The 21474-nt window shown below is 39.3% G+C and overlaps 1 protein-coding gene across 4 annotated transcripts in view; it reads left to right on the top strand.

The window, feature by feature from the left end:
- LOC145971479 (uncharacterized) overlaps nt 1-21474 on the top strand; it is a 163139-nt gene that overhangs the window by 86131 nt on the left and 55534 nt on the right. For all 4 annotated transcript variants that reach the window (XM_083099176.1, XM_083099178.1, XM_083099179.1 and 1 more), the window contains one exon: nt 18473-18586. The gene's annotated coding sequence lies outside the window, so the exon portion shown is untranslated. The remainder of the gene's footprint in view (nt 1-18472; nt 18587-21474) is intronic.

Here is a 21474-nt window from a genome sequence, read left to right as displayed (position 1 = left end):
CGCATTTGCCATTATGATGAATTTAACATTTCGATAGTGCCTGACAAATTTTGATGAATTCTAGGAAAATCTGATTTGTATTGATAAATGAAAGAGAAAGAAATACGATTAATGTTAAATTTTAGAAAAATGCGTTATAAGCTTCTTTGTTTTTTTTTTTCGCGAATTCGCGATTAACAATTTTTGTTGAAATTTTATCTAGAAAAAACATTATCTCAAAATGCATATGTTTAGGTCTGTATAAGTTTATTTCTAAAAATGTTTCACGTTATTGTTTCTTTTTAAAAAGACACGAAGCTTTATTGTTGTAAAAAATTCCTGATCTTTTGTCTTTCTATAACATTCTTGCTTTAGATTATATCATATTTATCGTGCGGAAGAGATCAATTTATTTCTTTTCTTTTTGTTATGTGTATGTAATTGTTTCAATAAAGTTAGCATTATTTTATACGTCACACCAATCAGCATCGTAGTGTCGATTATCGGTGACAATGATCATTTAATGTGTCAGAACGGATCGACGCATCCGCCATTGATTTTACGACGAGTGCTCGGATACCAATTAAGAGACAGCGCGTTTCCCGGAAAGCGCACGAACGCCTTATCCTTCTTGGGGTTCTCACAGTTTCTCTTCCTTTATTCTTTCCTGCAGATCCTGTAGCTCTCAGGTTAAGCAGCTAGAGAAGAACTCGTTTGAATATAATGCTGGTTGTTATCACGCGTGCATAAAGAGTTAGTTCATCGTCTCTTCGATTGTTGTCTCTTCTTCAGTAGCCTGCGTCAGATTCGCAACAGCTCGATGAATCATTGTCTTAGATTGTTTTTGTTGATTGATACCGAATTTTAAGAAAATGTGGCAATTTTGTGCATTGCAGCTTCCGCTTTTTAGAATTTTTCCTCAAAATTTGAACTGTATTTAAAAAATATGATTATACACAATTTTAGTTTTAAAAAATTTTTAGAAAATTATTAGAAAAAGAGAATTATTAGAAAGAGAATTTTTAAAAGTTTCGACAATTATAATTTCGATTTCCGCAATGAATAACTTAAATATTTATCGCAACATGATCGTTCCTCGCCACGTCATAAGTGCTCGACTTTTGCAAAATCGTGATAAGGAGCTGGCTTAGGACTTTGAAAATAATCTTCGCGAGAGTTTTCGATCTCTGTAATACACTATATCTCTCATTATCGTGCACATACCCGCCGCTTGATCGTTTTTCCCCGACTCGTCGACCAATCTTCGTCCCGCCTTCCGTTCGTGACAGGTCTGCAACAGTTTGCCACTTACAGCACCTTCCGCTCCCTCGGCTATAACCTTCTCTCATTAACGTCCGTTACTTCGCACTCGATTCCGCATCCGGAACTATCTCATGCTCGCCTTTCTCTCCCATTATTTCGCGGAACGAGGATGTACCAGGATGCCGAAACCCAGTAATCTTTTTTTATCATAAAACAGTATTCGTAAAAGAAATATAAGACGTTTGCAAAATTTTCATAGACTTGTTTCGATAAAGAGCAAAAACAAAATTTCTCAGATATGACATTTAAAAGATTCATTATTTGTTTTAATTTTTGATGTAAGATTTTGCAAAAATTGTGAATCCTGTAATAAGACGAGAGCGTAAGTCATGAAATTAACACTTCGTTCGACGCAAATATCTCGCATTGATCTGTAGTTCTTTTACACGAGTTTCCAATCGTGCTTGCAACCTTGCTCCATAAACATGTTCGGTAATGGGGTGTACGTGTATATATGTCTTCTTGATCATGCGTCACCACTTTTTCCCTGGCACAGCATGAACCAATGCCCTACTGACCTACATACGAGACATTTATTTTGAAGCGCGTGTCAACTCCTGGAAAGTCATGAAATTGAGTTTGATAACGGGATTGTGTACATACAAAAAACTGTTTCAATGGAATCAAAAAACCTGACTGAAATAATATATAAAATCGAATCAATCTGACTAAAACAATATGTAAAATTGAAGTTTTTCTTGTTTCAAAATCAAATAATTTAATATATTTTATATGAACAAATTTATTATTTTATATCTCTTTTCATAGAGATACTATTGAGCGCTTTAATCTTTGTGTACGCGTTTTTGAGTTCTGAATCTCCGATTTTTAAATAATAATTTAATTTTATGTATTTTCACAGATTTTTTTAGAGAATTATTGATGTAATAAATATCGGATTGAGTTAATGAAATACACTCTATTATATAACGCATGGTGTATTATATTTTATGCGAGGATGCACTTTTGAGTACTTTATACATTTTTCATTTATTTACTACTTTCAATATATTAAGTCCTGATAAAAAATTAATAATGATTCGATATTTCTCATTCTCGTGTCACTTGAAATTCGCGCGAAATGCGAAAGGACATTATTTATTTATTCTCCGACGCGCGCGATCGGTATCGATCGCGTTCTCGACTCGATGATGGAAATGTCAGTGCGCGAACAATGTGGCGATGATTTACGATTATCGTCGTAATAAGCTGCACGTAGCTCCTCTTTTCCTCCTCGCGGCGCACCTGCGTGCCGCTGCCGCGCAACGGTTGCATCCTTACTGGGTCAACACGCCGCGCGTGCGATCGATATCTTCACCTTGCCGAGACACGAGCGTGCACCGGCGATCTGACCTACTGACTTACAAGCGGCGGCAGGTCGCCGAGAACGAGGATACGGGGCTCGTGCGCTGAAAACCGGACCGGCGGCAGCGGGCAGCTAGATGGGATCGGATACGACGATTCTCGAGTGCACTCGATGATTGCCGAGAGTGCATGATGGCTATTTTGATGCTCTCTCCGACCATCGTCGCCGATAAATCATCCTTATGTGCCCCGGACATCAAAGTAAGCAGGAAAAATACATAGGACGAAGGTTCTAAAATTACAGTCTCAAATATGATGAGACTATGTATATAAGACCGTTACTAATTAGTCTATTAATCTAATTCCTCGAGAGGAAATGATACGTGGTATATAATGTGCGATGAGACGCGAAACATAGAGAAGAGAATACATACATAAGAGTATTAGAGCGATAAAACAGTCGTGAATTATATATCAAACAGGCTATCAGCAGAGACGGAACGCGAGCTAATTAATCGTGAATGGAGTGCGAGGAAATGTAGCGAGTGGTTATTCCGAAGAAACGACTCTGGCATGTATCATCGGACCGAGGATCGATCGGGGTTCCGATAATTGACGATTTGTCATCCGCATCGATGGCCACGGTCGGTGGCATATGGTTGATTTTGCGGTTAAGAACATGATGCGCCATGAGAGAATGGACGGCCAAACGGATGGATCCGTATAACAAGATTGGCTGCATTCGAGAATAACGCATTTCTGCATTGCGGGAAACTGCAGTTTTAGACGACGCGAATTTATGGACACAAATTTTGCGTTTGTTGCACTTCTCTTAATAGAATTTATATATTTAATTAAATATTAAAAATAATTTTTTATAATTAGCACGTGCGAATCATATGACAGGAATATGATACTGCAACCAAATTAACTGATATCCATATTTTTTATTATTATAAATATACATTTAATTGCGGTTATATCGTCAATATTGAATAAAACTTTAACCCATTCAGACCTGAATTTTTTCTGGTAATGTAAAAAATTATATATTATTATTATTATTATTATTATTATTTTATTATTATTTATTATTTTTTTTATTATTATTTTTATTATTATTTAGTCCACCGAGAGATCGCAGGGAAACTAATTCTAAAAAATAACTATTTCACATGATTTTAAAGTTTTTGTGCATAATTATGTACATAGGGTCTGAATGGGTTAATAGTATTTCTGAAAAAATTATATATACATACTTTTCCTTACTCTATGATACGTATATATATTTGCAAATTGTGTACACGACTATTCTACAAATGCGATATTTTGAGGAAAATTGTATTCCATCCTTTTATATCAGGATTTATTTTTCTAGATTTTTTATCTTTAAATGAACCTTACATTTTCATATTTAAAAAATTAATTTAAAAAATTAAAAACTCTTGTTAACAATATTTAATACAACTGCATTATATTGCATGAAATATTGCAAATATATACTCATTTTTTCAAGCTCTTATGTCACTCTTAAACGCTCATTTAATTATAAATTGACGTCGATAGAAATTCAAGAGTATCACTCTCTGTGCTTTATTCACGGGAGCTCGTTACAAAGTTTAATCTAACTGTGACAGTTTTCCCCAAATGAGATCACGTAACCAGATGTATAACGGATTAATTAGGTCTAGGTTTAAGTTACATTAGCTTCGGAACGCGGTTACCTCAACATCGACATAGACAAGTCGTAACTTTTTCGACTTTATCCGCTTGCACGAAGTGAAAAATTTCCAGCGCTCGAAATCACGTTATCCGGTTCTCCATGATTTTTTTATTATCACGAAAAGCGTTGCAGCAATGCCATAAAAGTGAAATACAAGGAAAACATATATGCTCAAAAGTACTTGTATATTGTTCTCGTAGTTTACCAATAAACATGACTCAGTCTTTATCCATTACGCTTTATCGTTCTTTTACGATCGTAAAATTTAATTTTATCCGAAGCTTTTGGGTCGGTTGTTTATGAGCGAATATCCTTTAAGCGATTGGAATACATACATATACATATATGTATCGTACATCGATAAACTCGTCGATATAAGAAACATAAGGATTTCACTTCTCAATAAAATTCAACGTCGGGGGGGGAAATACATTGAAACTCGCGGCGAGTGGTAACTAAAAATCGAGCTACGGCTAATTCGCGTTGCGTTTTAACGTCGATCGAGTTAAATTCGCGTGGAGTATCGTCGACACAAAACCAAAAGAGTTGCGCGGTTTTGTATTTCATATTTTTAAGCGAGAATAATAACCGATAACGAACACACACACACCCACACACACGCGCGCGTGCTTGTGGATATAACGAGACGGAGAGAATACGAATCACGGAGTGGAATCGCGTGGAAAATTCATGCCGACATTGCCCAGGCAATTCCATTACGGTCGGCACGTCAATTCGATCCTGTCCTTTACCTGTTTTCTCTTGCCTCGCTTCATCCCTCTCTTGCTCCCTCTCTTTCGATCGCTCGATTTCCATTCTTCGCGCAAATGTGAGTTTTATGAATAGCGAATAAATGGTTTTGTTAATCGAATCGTAATCAAGAGTATTATAACGAGATAATAATTGTTAGTCTCTTATTGCGTCCTGCACTATTCTTTCTATGTGCTTTCTTTATTTTTTTCTATTTTTCTTTTAATTCTCTCTCTCTCTTTCTTTCTCTCGATTCTACATGGATCGACGAAAGCGCAGTACTGTTTTATGGCGCGGTATTATTTTCAGTAATTGCTAGAAAGATGTAATTAAATCAATTACCTTCGGGCTATCTATCGGCGTGAAAATACGCGAGAATAATGGAGCTAGTGATTATTTTAAATCGGCTTCGTTTACTGTAGCTTTTGATTGATATCGAAAGAAAACAAAATGCTTACAAATTATTTCATAAAATTACTTACGTTTTTATATTTTGAGAATATGAAAGGAAAATAATTACAGAGGAAAGCTAGAAAACTTTCGTAAAGTCCCTTTGATAGCGCAATATTTTTCAATAATAATTTCTAATACATGAAAATATAAATATATGTGAATATATATGTAATATATTGTTTTTAAATCACCGCGAGATCCAATATGTGATATGTATTATAAATGTTTCTTTTTAGTTTTATCGCAACATTCGCTCTAGTAAGTAAATATATAGTCAGTTTATCGAAATATATATTTAAAAAATCGATCTCTTATATTTCCCGGTTCAATAAAAATATCTTTTCGCAAAATACGGCGCCATCATAACGTCCCGTTCGACGATGCCTCATGCGCTTAGTTTTATTCAACGGTTCGGAAGGAAATGGAGCACGGAATACGATAGCTCGCCGCATCCGGGATTGAGCGCGTACCGGTTCCGGTATCGGACCGCTGTGTTGTAACGGGTGGTCTTGGAATTTGCTCGGCTACTCAGAAATCTCGTCGAGAGAGATAGGGATTTTCCGATATTAATAAACGTTCGTCGAGAAAAACGCGCTTCGGGTAATCGAGAGCGCTCGTTTTATACATTATTAGACGTGGCGAGCGGCGAAAATTTTGACGTGGTTATTACACCCGTGACTATCATTATCCGTGACAATGATTGTACAACTAAAGTTTTCCGTACGAACCCGATTGAGGCTTCCACCGCGTTCGCCGATTTTCCAACGCGCCGCTTTATCATATACGCTCGCGATCGAGTGAATCGTCCTACTCGAATAAATTACTCCAAAATTATGTTGACGATCAACTCACACATACAAGCTACGAGCTGAGACTTATCGCTTCTAGTTTATTACACTAGAAAATCGAGCGATCGAGGATCGTTAAGCGATACACGACCGATTTACGAGCTATTTATGGAAGGAATTTCGGACAAGTTTTAAGCGCTCCCTTCGGGATGTGTGCAAGCTTTGTATAGTTTCGTGCGGGGAAAGATCAAGCGGAAGATCCCGAAAAGATTTCGTTCGCGGACGAGCCCGACCGCGCTTCTCGTCATTATATGAAGATGCTCCTGCGGGAAAATCCTGGCTAGATACGATATAGAGACGCACGTTGGGCGGGTGCGAGATGAGCCCGGGCACGCGGCAGGAATAATATTAATCTCCGCTATAGACGAAAAGGGAGTGCGCGAGGACGCCTCGGTGAAGCTTTCTCTCGTCTTCTCCCTCATCCGGGCGTCGGAGAGGGTCGAAAAGGACGAATACGATGACTTAGAAAGTGTTTGGAGACGCGAGAAAGAATATTGCTCTTGAGAATAGTTGCCGAGAATCGGGTGGAAGGGAAAGAGAGAAGATAAGGTATATCGATCGACCGATACGCAGAGATTCGTTGCCCTTATGTAGAACGAATCGAGAGAGCCGGTCGAGACACACGCGGTTATCTAGAGAACGTGGTTATTGAAAGTCGCTTTATGGCTCTTGCCCGGCAATATCGAAGTTTTCGGCGACCCGCGCGCGAGTTTCATGCACCGGATGATTCGAAGAAACCATTTTCTATTTGAAATTAAATTCTGTGGATGTTATCAAATCGAGGTCTGTGAAATATCTTTATTTTGTTTGTGTGATAAATGAACGCGCAAATAAATTAGAATATTGTAGAGCAAAATAGGAGACGAAAAGTATAATAATCGGATGCTATAAAAAACGAATATGAAGATATATGAAACGTAAATGTCTATCTTCCAAAAACAGCTAAAATATTGGGCTTTCAATCTTTGTATCGTCTAAAATGTATTCTGGAAAAAAAGTATATTGCCTATAATGTAGTTTAATTTTGAAAATTTTACATCAAAATATAAATTCAATTTTCGATCATTTAAAACTTATTGAGATAATATGATAAATGAGGTATTAAATTTTTTAATATAAAACAATAGATATATCGGCGATATATTGTTGATAATTTCAGAAATCACGCCTTACACATTTATTATCCATAACTCAGAACTTGGCAGTTTTAGTCTAAGCGATACAATCGCGAATACCAAATTTGTTACTACAAATCGTACTCTAAATTAGAAATTGTTTTAGTACTTTGGAGAATTCTCTCGTTTTTGCGTCGCGAGATGAAAACGCCCCATGGGACACGGGCTTATTAAAATGCCAATCTGAGGGAGAATGCTAGGGTTGCTGGCCTCTAGCCAGCTCTCGAAATAATGCCGATTTGTAGCGGGCGCTGTACGTTCAGTTAGCTCTCGAGTCGCGACTATCCAACTGCAGTAGCAACCACAAAACTGACCGCAATGGAATAACGAAGCCACTACTTTGCTAGTTATTCGACCAGACATCAAGCATTTTATAGTCCCGAGAAACGTACTAGATCTTGTATATCAGATAGATTTTCGTTAAGCGTTTGAATAATTAATTGAATCATTTCTATGAGAATAGGAATATAATAGAAATTATTCGGTACTTTTGATCTCGGCGAAATGGACGCAACTTTCTCTCAAGAAAACTGATTAAATAGTTGTTTGCAGTATCGTGAGCGAAATTGGATCAGCGTTTTTTTCTTAATCGTGTTTAAGAAGCACGAAAATTCGCGATGGAGAGTAATTCGATCCTCCGCGACCACAAAAGACCCGTAAATCGCGGTCGCGTAAATTCGCGCGACGCTCTCGTTTCTCGTCGCGCTTTTATCCGCGGGAAAACGGAGCCGTCGCGACGCTCCGTGAATGCTGCGGGGTCGGAACAGGAAAGGAGAACGCGAAATGTGGAAGGAGGATGGGAAAACAAAGGGAAACGTCGTTAGTTCGGGCCTGGAAAATCGGCTGCGAGAGTAGTGGATGGAGGAGGGAAGTAGGGGGGAAGGGGATGGAGATGGTGGAATTCATACGAGGATCGAGAGTACGCGTTTTACGTTACGCGGAAATTCCGGAGTTCATTCCCGCATGAGTAAATCCGAGAACTCGATATCGGTGAATCGAAACTGGTGGACTTACGGGAGAGACGAAGAGAGAAGAGCACGAGAGAACGCGCTCGACGATTCGAGCACAAATGATGGAATTTACGATAATCTCTTCCGACGTGGCCGACGACCGATTATTAGTCTGCAGACTGCAGGTGGCCGTGCGTGTGTTAATATAGTTTTATCCGGTTGGCGCGCATAAATCGCGCGGATTTCCTCGTTCGTCGCGAATTTCTCGCGAGCCAAGAATCGCTTTTATGCTCTTTGATTTTTTTTCTCATATGATTTTTCACGACTTATATAATTTTTGCAATTTACACAATTTTTACAGTGGAATCATATTTGAAAAAGGATACATCAAAAAGTAGAGAGAGATTTGCAGCAATTTTTTAATCAAAAGTATACACGTGATGGAAGTTTAAATATTATGAAATAAAATTGGAATTCCGACACGATGTTTGATCCCGATAGCAATGTGCAATAAGCTCCGGTGATATCATAAAGCTTCTGCCTGGAGCTTCTAAAAACGCCGGTTGATTTAATACGCGCCGATTTCCTGACGTCGCGTGCCACCTTGCACACGTAAGCGTTAATAATCCCCGTTATTGATGTATCGCGTGATGTCGTGCTTGTGCTCGTACGCCAGGATAACTCGATGGATTTACCTGCATCAGGCCTTTCTTTATTGTGTTTTCAAGTTTCAAGAGATAAGAACAATATGTACAACTTTCTGATTAGAAACATTTATCGCGATATTTTCAGATGCTAGATCAAAGATCTTTGATAAGATACAGTATACATGTAATTTAACAAGATGTAAATATATTTCGCAAATATATAATTGTATATAAGCTCACGAATTAACCTATAGACGACGATAAAAAATTTTTAATATTGTTTTGCTCGCGTGAAAATTAATTCGGAGCGCAGAAACGAATTATAATAGTTCGGCGAATTTGCATTTTTACGAAACTTTTAATGACGTCCCTGTGTCGTGCAATTACGAAACAAAAAATCTTCGTATGAGGTGGCACTGACCTTGATTGGAAAATGGAGCTCTCGCTATCAGTAACGAACCAACGAAATTAATTCCCGGCTAATTGCGTCCGGCGTTCTCACGATAACATCTAATCGAGACCGTGGCTGTCCTTCGATAACGCAGAACGATTAAGCACGTGACATTCATGGTGCATACCGCAGTCTAACCGCGTTAATTACACTCCAGACGCGCGCTTTCCACATACAGCGATTTCAATTAGGGCTCGGACGTAAATTCGAACAAATTGAATGGTCTTACAACTCGAGATATCAATGTTCCAAATTCATGAAACAATTCGAACTGTTTGATTGCAACCTGATGGTTCGATTATTCAAATATTTCAGATCTTAAGAAAATTTCAAGCAAGATCAATATTCATCATAGACAGAGATAATCAACTTTTCTATTCTCTCCTTACATCGTCTAATTTTGTTTTGTTAATTAGGAATAAGATTTGAATTATTTAGACAGAATAAAAGGTTTGAATTATTCAGACGTATATTTTGGTTCTAAAGATTTCAATGATTTAAAGTTCTAATTACTTCATTGTTCTCATCAAAAAGTTTCAAGCATTAATGTTTATAATATTTAACGTCAATTTGTTAACCATCTGGAGGAAACGAGACTCACGAAATGCGTACATATGTGCTTGAGAAATATATTAAAAAGAACATAAGAATATATAGCGACGTAAAATATAATAGACACGAGGTCAAGTATTAGGACAAAAAAGGAATTATCTAAGATAACGTATCAGCTATATAACATTTTATAATGCAGTGAAAAGTACAGATATCAAATCTTGTTTACGAGTGTTTATATACGAGTTAAATCACAGAACACAAGATCATCCACTCTTTTATTATTACGTTTATGAGAAAGAACGAAATTTTGAGTTTTGTTGACGAAGTGTAATTATAGGACTTTGATTGGATCACTTGTTGCGTATCGCAATTCCAATTGCCCTATATAGGGTACCACACCCGTTCACGTGAAGTTCCGGACTTTGGCATAGACTTTCCCTCGGTACAGACGAGTACAAGCCTGCGCGAGACATGAGAGTCGATCGAGAGTCAGCTGCACTGTCACCTACGCTCGATGCGTTCGAGTCATATACGTGAAGAACAGAGAAACGGTGCGAAAAAGGAGGAGAGAGAGTGTGTGTACGTGTATTCTTAGACGGCCGGCGAAATCGGCGAACAGCCGTTAGTCGGCGATGCATAAATAACCGATGACGTCAGGTCAGGTACGTGGAGCCGTGGGACGGGGTTCTTCTCGTCTCGTCCGGTGACTCTCGAACGCGTTAGGTATATCTCGCTGAAATCGTCCAATAATACGAGAAGCTTCTCGAAGTCAAGTCTTATTCCACGACGCTAGAACTCATGTTTGACACAATTATTAATTTTTCTTCTTCCCCTCGATGCGCATTTTTATGGTGGGATAAATCCGCTCGTTAAGTCGAGAGATACCTCGCGTGGCAGATATCGATTTGCTGGGGAATAAATATAATCTCTCGTCCGGCATTTTATTATGCAACGAGAACGTGGGACGAACATCCCCCGTCAATGTGACGTATAATAAATCGAGCGCGCGCGCGCGTGGCATCTCTCTCGTCGCGACCTTTCGCTGGATTTATACGCGAAATCGGGGATATTGCCTTATAACGACGAAGAGGCCGTGACGTGGACTCTGCGAGAGAGAAGCTGGAGGACGGGTAACTTCTAACGAGCACTGTGCGCGATTTTCGAGAGGGAAATATTCTCCGTTACCCGTGACTTCGTTCCCCGAAGGCTTGCTGCAACTCCTCCGCCCCCTCACTCCGATAACTTTTCTTCGTCGTTGAAGGAATGTCGGGACCGATCCAATCTTCCCTCTCACTACGCCTTATTGTCCTCGTCTTCATTTCTGTTTTCTCCTCTCCTCTTTCTCGGCGATCGACCGGTATATTCGACTGATATCTTGAATTGATTGATAAAAAAGAAATAAAAAGACGAGTGTTTTTTATTTATTAATCAATTATACAATCGAGTCGAAATTACAAATACAGAAATAATTGAATTTATTTATATTTGTTTATCATCGATAGAAATGAAATTAAAAATTAAAAATTGTAGCGTTATTTCATATCTGAGTGATTATTGATCTTAAACGATAATTAATACAATCCTATGAACAATATTTACTTTTTTAGTAGAACGATTTTACATTCGTGTATATCTCGTAAATTTATTAATTATTTTTACGCAAGTTTTTCTTGTGAAATAATGAATTAATAAAAAGTAAATCTCTCTGTTTGAATATTCGTAACAAAATTTAATTTATACAAAAAATTAAAGGGGCAAAAAAAGTGAAAACAAAAAGATAGAGAAAGTAGATAATAAAAATATGCGTTCCTTTCAGTTTTTTCCCTCTGAGAAAAGTCCATCTCTCGCGCAAATATTACCATGTACGGGATTAACAGGCCGCGGTTCTTTGTAACTAGGATTACATCGCGATATTATTCGATAAGTTTGCTTAATGGACGATCAACAGAAATCTCGTTGCCTGTGGAGTTCCATCTCTAGCGCGAAACTTTTTAATTAAAAGAACAGGAACGCCGCGGGATATCTTCCGTGAGAAGTGGAGAAGTTCGCGAGAATATTCAGATATTCAAGCCACCGTAATACACTCTCTCAGGTGAATTTATTTACGAAGTATAAAAGCGAGGAAACAGCATCGCGACTCGCCGTAAACGCGGACAAACATTCGTAATTCATGCGTTTGTTGGCACTCGTCGCGAAAATCGTACGTTGTTACAATTTAATTTATGACGTTGCAACAACATATCACTTTCATAAAAGTATCACGCAGTTATTGTAATGCAAGCGACAAGATAATAATTAGCAGCAGATATTCTTCTTTATTCTTTCAATTTATCCAGAATAATAATTGTAATAAATAGTGGATATGATTGAAAATATACGAATAAGTGAGAATCCTTCTAATCTTTTTAATTCTGTCAAAGATAGTTGAAGCAACTAATGAACTTTAACAGGGCAAATTCCGTTTGCCTCGAATATTCATGGATTTGCGAATTACGTCGGATATAGCGCGAATAGCTATGTGTGTCATTGTGTATCGATGACAATTGAGAGCCTTCGGTCGTAACGAAAATAAATCGATATCGAATCTCACGCCTGAAATAAATGTACTCGCGGCACTACGGCAGTAACGGGCAACTAATTTGTGTTCGAGCCGCGGAGTAATTAACGCCGGCCACTGGCCGCAGCGTTCTCTCTTGACGCCGATAAATTCGATGATGTTTTATCACTCCGCTCGCGGCCGCGACAATGCGGCGTAAATTTGTAAATTTATCGCTCTGGCTCGGTATAAATTGTTTCCCTTTCGTGCCCAGTGTATTGCTGCGTCAGGTCTTTTTAACACGCACTGAGATAGTCTTCAAGTGATTTTAAGAAATGCTCATTAAAATGTGGTTGTATAAAATTTAATATTTTTTATCTAAAAACAATGATCGCGTTCATAGCGACTAAAAAATATACAATTATTACTATAATTATATATTTATATATTTATAATTTATATACATATTTATATATTATATATTTATAAAAGAATATTTATATATAAATAATCTCAAAGAATTTTTTGTTTTTCGACATAGTATATTTTTGGAATATATTATTATTTTATCACGCAATCTCGGAATATCATGAAACATCATGAATTCATGAATGAATGGGAACATAATTGAATCATTTCCTTTCGGATTAGATTCTTTTTCACATGCTTCGTACCGACAATGATGGTAACGAGGTCAACGCGTATTTACACGCGTAACCCATTAAGTATTACCTAATAGCATAGGCGTGCGAGAGTCGGGAATAGAGCGGCAAATGCGAGGTCGAGTGATGTCATATGTTCGATGTTCTCCAAGTTCGTGGGCAACGACTGCGTGCGTGTGTCGAGCGATGAACGTGTTACGCGTTAGTAATGCACGTTTCGAAAGTATCACGAGGAAGAAAGGCATGCGTATATTGATCTTCAGGAAACAGAATATGGCGATCGAATCATATTAATACCGAATGATTGGTAAGTCACTTCATATAGATACATATATTGAATTAAAATATGTTGCAGAGAGTGATTTTTTTAATTACTTTATATCTCATGTATTATATTTTGATTTAGATCTGCGCGTGAGAATTTTTCTCCTTTTTATATTAAATTTAACAGATTATTATAAAAGTGAAAGGTTGAAAAATCAAACTCGCAAATTCCATGAAAAGAATATTTATTTAAATTTATCGTGTATACATAAATATCGCGTACATAAATTTTTAGTTTCTTTTATAAAATATATAAAAATTCTGGCAATCGTGTGTAATTGTTTTGCAAATCTCTTTTCTTTCTCATACATATATTTGACGTTGTTTGCAAATTTTCGATTCGCGAGTCTCGAGAGATGCGATCATCGTCGTCGGACAAAAAAATTAAAAAGTAAATTCTGTACTCGCGGACTCGCGAGACTGAATTTTCCGTCACTCGTGAAATTTTTTTTACCCTCCTCGAGGAATTTATCCACGAGTGGTCGGTGAACATCAGAGTGTCTCTCGAGTGTTTACGATTCAGCTTGGCCGCGAATCAAACGGAGTAATCGTAAATCCTATAGAGTGCCTGTCCTGATTCTCTAGCGGAACCAATTGGCGAGAATCGTCTCTTCTCGTCGTTCACGTGGCTCGTTATCGTCGAGTTGAGACTCGTGCCGCTTCTCGTCGTTCACTAAAGAGCGTAATGCGATCGTCTAATTCGGACGGTCGATGTATTTTCTCGGAAATCCCTCAAAAGGACTCTGTGTCTCTGTATCAGCAGGTGGGTCAATTAACGAGTCGGAGGGGGCTTTATTGACCGGCTGCTCCCTTCAAGTTTCCAACGATGACAGCCAAACAATGTAACTAGGAATCTCTAATTGCTGTAACGATGCCGGAACGTCCCATGATGCGGATGAATGCACGTGCAAGTAGCTTAAATGATTCCGTTTTCCTAAACTGTGATTTCTCTCGTTAGTAAGAATTCTCCGCCCTTTATTGACGAGAGAACCGTTGCTAGAGATGAAAAAAATATCGTATCTCATAACGCTATCGGGAATTGTAAATATCGATATTCGGTTCCTGATTTATTAATTAATCTAAAAATTTGTACGTTAAAACATTTAGCGCTCGTCGAAAACTTGTAATTTCACTTAATTGAATTCTCTCTTAATTATAATACAGACGATTTTGATTTCCAATATTGAAGAATTGCAAGTAAGACTACTAATAACTTTGCGAATAAACGGGCCAATGTTTTCGCGCTGAACTTTAGCAATTAATCGAGCGCGGCGAAAGAACGGGTTGGAAGTAGGTGGCTAAAAGCGGCCGCGACGGTTTCTGCCCCTCGGAACTCTGTTCGTCCACCCATTTCTCACTCCGTCGACCCTTTCCATCGACCTCTCCCTCCCGGTATTTCATCTCACTTTCTCGTTATTTCCGTTTATCCACCACATGCGTTCTCGCACGTTAAATTACGTTCGCGTCGTTCCAACGAAATTCAACGAGACGTAAAAAAAATTGTAATTGCAAGAATTAAAGATCCGAGATATATAATTAATTTCTTAAACAGATATTAATTTATCTGGAAAAAATACAGAGGAGAGAATATATTCTTTGTATTATCTCTGCGCGTTACACAAATGTTTGAGTAAAATGATCGAATTTTCTGTTTTTCGCGACGTTTCTCTTTCAAATAAAGAGCGATTTTTAGACGCGCGGATTTAAAAAATTCGTCCCGTCGTCATCGGAACCGGAGGTGGAGTTCGTCGCACTTTTCGCGGGCTATATACGCGAGAGCTTGAGTCAGCGAGAGAAACTAACTCCGACATTTAAATTTATTTGAGGATAGCGTCGCGCGCAAACTCGGCGGAGTCGTGAAAAATAACGGGAAAACGAATGAAACCGCGTTGCGACGCGTGGGAGGAGAGAAGCTTGTTTTTTTCACTTCTTGACGCAGCGCAACCGTCGTCGTCTTTCTTGCGTTCGCGCGCATCTAATTTAATTGACCTGTCCGACGTGATTCAATTTCCACGAACGAAACGATCCGGAGTCACGATCGCGGATCTCACGATGTGCTTGTACCGTGTCGTTTTCCATAATTTCAACGGAGAGACCTGTTAGTTTGCACAAACAGTATACAGAGTCGGACGATCAATATTTGGAAGCTCGATGCCGAAAGATGTTATATCGGTGATTATTATCTAATGGACTTGATATTGACTCCTCGAACTACGATTGAAACTGACTCCTTCGACATTACGATCGAATAATTAACAATCACATTCTCCTCTTTTTTTTCTCCTCGCATTCGGAATAATAAAGATGACTTCTGTCAGATTTGCACAAAAATGCAAATCGAAGCAACGAGATTCGAAAAAGATAATTATCAGAAAATTACTTTTCCGTTCGAGAAAACTTTATGAAATAAACATTTAGCAAAGAATGAGAAATTACTTCGGCCTAATTGCAATCTCGATCGGTTTATTAAGGCATTATATTGTCGTAGCTCCGCGAGAGCAATTTAGCAAACTTTAGTCGACAGATTCGCGTGGAATGGAATCTGATCGGTTATTATGCCGTAATGATTGGGGTCGGTTGGTAGTAACGATGTTTGCAGAAAGAACGTACTTATTTGCGTCTATTACAGTTCGCGGGCGATATTTGCAGCGCGCGCGGGGTCCGCTCTTGTAATAAGATTTATCGGGCCGTAGGCAGCAGCGCGCCGTGGATGTGTATCTCGCGCGGTCTGGTTTTGGTTAATAACACAGCAGGTCGGGACGGAGGCAGATACAAATTGCGAACGTGAAGCCGACGTGGCGAGAGTGCGAGCGAACTCGCGCGAACAATGGAGCCAACGATGCCCGGCGCAGCGAGATTGTGTGTTGTGTGTCGGGTGCTCTGGAAAAAATGTAAACGGAACGTTTGCTCGGTTAGGTTTGGGCGAGTTGAAATACAGGGTGAACGGACTGACGCTGACAAGTTTGCGATCGATAATCCTATAAATTCACCGTCTTCTCTCGTCCGAGCGCGAGATAAATCGATGCGCTGCCGCCGTCACGTTTCGGTCTTTTCACTAATCGTCCCCTTGCTCGGGAAATTATTTCCACCGCTTGCTCGGTGTCAATCGACCGAGGCTTTATTGTTTCGAGAGTGTTTTCTCGACGCGAAATGTCTGTTTTTCAAATCTTTCGTTTTTCATTTCACTACCGAATAAAGAGCGAATAATTAAAGAGAATAATACTTTGAGAAATTTAGCTGAAAAGAGTTGAATTATCTAAGAATATTCCTCGATCGATTACTCACTAATGCGTTTACCTTGCTCGTGTTCCTTCGCAGAAGAGGCGTGGGATCTAAGGATGAATTGACGCGAGCTTAATTAAGATAATAGCCGCGCGAGTCATCGTCTAATTAATACACCGAGCTCTCGTCACGAGCGTCGAATCGATTCTTATCGTTGATAAGGATGTCGGTTGACAAAAAAATGGCCAAATGCTTATCGTCGGGTGGCTATTAAGTCGTTTCGCGTGCGGAAGAGGAACATCTCCCCGCCGAGGAAAGCTGTAACGGGGGATTACGAGCTCGGCGTCCGGGTACCGTCTTAATAGCTTCATTCGATCGCGAAGAGCCCGTCGGGTAATTAATGGCCCTTCATTGTGTCCCGCCGCGAGAGCGGCGTCTCGGCAGGCGCGGCAATAAGGGCCGATGTCCTTCTCGCTCCGAGGAGAGGATAGGAAATTACCCTTTCGTGCGTTATTAATGGTTTCGCAAGCGCCATCCTGGCAATAAGCAGCCGGCAACAAGCCGAATTCCCGGCACGTACACACGCCGGCTTAGCTGTGTATTGTTGTGTTTCTTCGCCACGTGCCACGCCGCGCGACTTCGGCTACGCCTTCGACAAACGCCCGTATACAATTAAACGCGACGCGCCTCGACGTTCCTGGCGAGCATCGTTTTATCCTCCCCCGCCTCTAAACCTCGTACCGGTGTAAACAAGGTTCCATTCCATTTTCATTTTTTGATATACAAATGCTTTAGGCGTTTGTCTTTAATCTTTCATCAGTGACGTTATCTTTTTTTATCGTAAAAAAAATAATAATTAATGATATAAAATGAATGAAATAAATTATTGATTTTTTTAATGATCAAACTTGTCCGAAAACTCATCGTAATCTTACATGATTCATATAATGCGTGAACAGCATAATGATTATAAACATTTCATTTAATGCAATATAATTATTGGCGATTATTTGCGAGAGATAAAGTACGTTTTTTTTTTGGACAAAAAATATTTTATAAAGATCGATTTTGCGATTTTCGCTCATAACGGGTATTATCGCAGTTTTCAACTTCATTGATCATTCGTTTTTTCAACGAACATCGTGTCTCGTCGTCCTTTGGAAATGGATAAAGACAAAGCGCGATATCGACATATAAATAATTTATCTCGAGAGCGGTTTCGCGTACGAGACGTGACGCAACGCGGCGACGTTGACGATGTACGTTGCATGAAATATGAAATCCAATATAAACTTTCGAACGATATAAAACCTTGAGCCTGGTCACTATTCGCATCGCGTCTACAACGCGAAGTAGCGCAATCCTTTTAACTCTCTAATCACTTTTCACTCTCTCCTTTATAACATTAAGTAGCCGATTAAAATTCACTAATCGGAAATCAGCAGTAGGATACTTTAATCTTGTTTAGAGACAAATCCATTATATCCGGCGCACGATTGAATAAATTACGAGGCGTACCGCAACTTGACGAGCGTAAAACTCATTTCGCCATTTTTCTGTTTTTTTCAGGATGCAGAGACAAAGCCGGCGTAGCTCGGAGGTGGAGGTTGCGCTTATGCGCCCTGTAAGCACAGCTGGCTAATAGCCTCGGAGCCCGTCCCCGACACCCTGCAGCCACACCAGGTAAGGATCTCTCGTCTACTTGTACACTTGTAGGCTAAGGCTTGCCGTTTGCTTCTCGTGTTTTACTACACAAAATCAGGATCGCGCCGCCGTATCCTCGCGAGTGTGAAAACGCCCGTGTTGAGCACACACGCGAGGCTGCAATTAACTGTTAATTCTTTCGTTTGAAAGAAATGAACGTTCTTCGAAGTGAAGTGACCATGACGAAAAGATTATTATTAATATTCGCGCGGTATGTCAAATATATACTTGCTTATTAACCTCGCATGTTTGCGAAACAATTAGTCATAAATCGATAGCCATACTTCAACTTCCGGATTTACCGGAAAATATTTGAAAAATTTTATTTGGAGACTATCCTTCCTTTAAAAAATTATTTTTGCTAGATTTTGGGCCATTTTTTATGTCTGTGCAATGTATCGGGGCAATTTTGTCTAAATCCAATACAATTTCTTAATCTTGCTCGGATTATAGATTTGAATAAGAAGTAAGATAATTGTTGTCTCTCATCGTTGTGTCATTACAAAAAAAATTGCAAATGTGTCATTGTCATACAATAATGCAGAGAATACAAATAGGTTCATTTATATTAAAATATCGTTTATACATGTAATTATCGATGAATATATTATTAATCTGGAGCTTTTATAATTTCATGATATTTTGCGTCATTTGTGGATACGCGATAAAAAAATAGGCAGCAGTTTTTAATTACCGAATTAATTCGAGATATTAAAAAATCGAAATATTATGAAAATGGTCTTTTTTAATTAGATACTTGTTTTGAACATTACAAGATTCGATTTGTTTCATCATTATATATGCGTGTATTTCAAATTATTTTCTTCATGGGGAATATATTTTAAAACCTTTCGTTTATTTTTATTTTCAATTTTCTGTACGAAATATATGAATTCGCGTTTAAAAGCGATGTTTACGATATATTTGCTATTTTAATTTGAAGCAACTCGTGCTCGCGACTCGTACAATCGCATTATACGTACTCAAGTATATCGCACGAGAGAAACCGCGAATCGCCAAGTGAAGAGAATAAAAAGTAAACAAGAAAAAAGAAAGAGAAAGAGGAGCGCAAACGGAGCGAAACGGTATTCTTTCGGCGAGAGCCCGACCAACCACACGTATATATCTAGAAACTGTGCTGGCGCGCGAGTGTAAATCGCGCACGTAAATTGCATAATGCAAATCAGCGTCGTTCCGGCCGAAAGCTCCGCGGGGGAAAAAAGGATCCATCAAAATTCATAGTCGCTATATGTCGGTGGATAAAGCGGAGCTTTCTCGCGTAAGCGCAACGACCGTTTCTTGCAACTGCATTTTTCGGCGAGCTGCAACCCGAATCGCCGCGTTGGGAATTGCCGGCATTGAATGGACGGAGACGCGGCTCTCCGTGTATTTTCTCCGGGGAACGAGCGACAAAGTTTTATCCGCCGTCCTCGTGTCGACGTATACACGCGTCCGGAGACGTCATTTTTCTCGATGCGCGCTCTTCTCCGCGCATTTTTCTCTCGTTTCACCGGGGGGGGGGGGGGAGGGGGAGGCAAGAGCCGCGGGCGAGATGCATTTATTCATGTTTCATCGTTTCTCCTTCGTCGCACCTCAAGGCGCGCGCTGTCACGAAAACCAGAAATACTCCGCTTCTACCTCATTCGCTCGTGAACGAGTATTCATATTCACGGATACGTTAAATAAATATCTCGTTCCGCGATAGACGGATCGGTCCATGAATCCGCTCCTCTCAATCGCAGATTTATAATCTGCCGTAATTCGATGTAATTCATCTGGTGAAATTGATTTCGTTTGTATAATGTAGTCGATAATCTTCTCTGCGAGTTGCTCGGCAAATTAATATATTTTATTTAAGATACATAAACAGGCTTATTGCTGTATATCGCATATAAAAGACAAGCGGTAGGCGTGGATCGTGTGTGTGTATTCTTCGATTAATAAATATCCGTTATATCGATAAGCCGTTTAATCGAAATTTCCTCGGAGGATTAAATTCCTTCCTGGAATTAATTGAATTTTCGGGAATTTGTTCGCGAGAGACTCGTCAGACGAGTAAATTTTCCGCACCTTGTTGAAATTTCAATGATTACTTGTTGTCATCGCTTTGCAAATTTACCGCTATTAGATAACTACTCTTGGCGCCGGATAAGATTTCGCCCAGAACTTGTAGAACCCTATAAAAGACCTTCTTCCGCTTTCCCAGCGCGATCGACTGCGCAAAATTGCTCGGGAAAACTCCGGTAATAAGTCGTCGGGGCTGCAGATCGACGGATTCTTTTCTATTGCATCCACGTTTCGAACGGACGCACGTGCCGATTCGATCGCACGTGTTCGAATGTTGGAAATCTTTCTCCGGAAATCAAAGCACATTTAAGATAAGAGCGAGATGTCTTTGGCGATAATACGCTCTATCATCGATAATATTTCGCGATTATTGTACCAATTAATGCTATATATGTAAGACAATAAATATTGCGAAATTTTTTCGTATTATCGATCATGTCCAAAATTTTACAAGACTGATTGTACACTGCCGTATTCGATCACCGTGCGCAAATGCCGGGGGAACGTATCCAATTTCGGCAAAAATCCCTGATAAACACGTCCTCCGTGCGGTCGAGTATCGAGCGACCTTAGAATTTCGCGTAGAAGCCGCGAGAGAGATTCGCGAACAAACGAATGAAGGAGACAGTAGAGTCGGAGCTATGTAAGCGATTCTACTTTGCATGAATATTCAATATCGAGAGCCGTGATTTTGCAAGCCGCCTACTCTTTATCGAAACTTTCTCGCGTCTCCCGACACCGTCAACGATAATAACCGTCCGTGAAAGGAATTCTTTTCTCACGCTTTTATCGAGAAAACC

Source organism: Camponotus vicinus, unplaced genomic scaffold, assembly GCF_025532165.1.
Source record: "Camponotus vicinus isolate PSW18456_S1 unplaced genomic scaffold, iyCamVici1.0 SCAF_5, whole genome shotgun sequence".
NCBI classification, from domain to species: Eukaryota; Metazoa; Arthropoda; class Insecta; order Hymenoptera; family Formicidae; genus Camponotus; species Camponotus vicinus.
The sequence above is the reverse complement of the archived record's forward strand: the minus strand, read 5'-3'. Positions and strand labels throughout refer to the sequence as shown.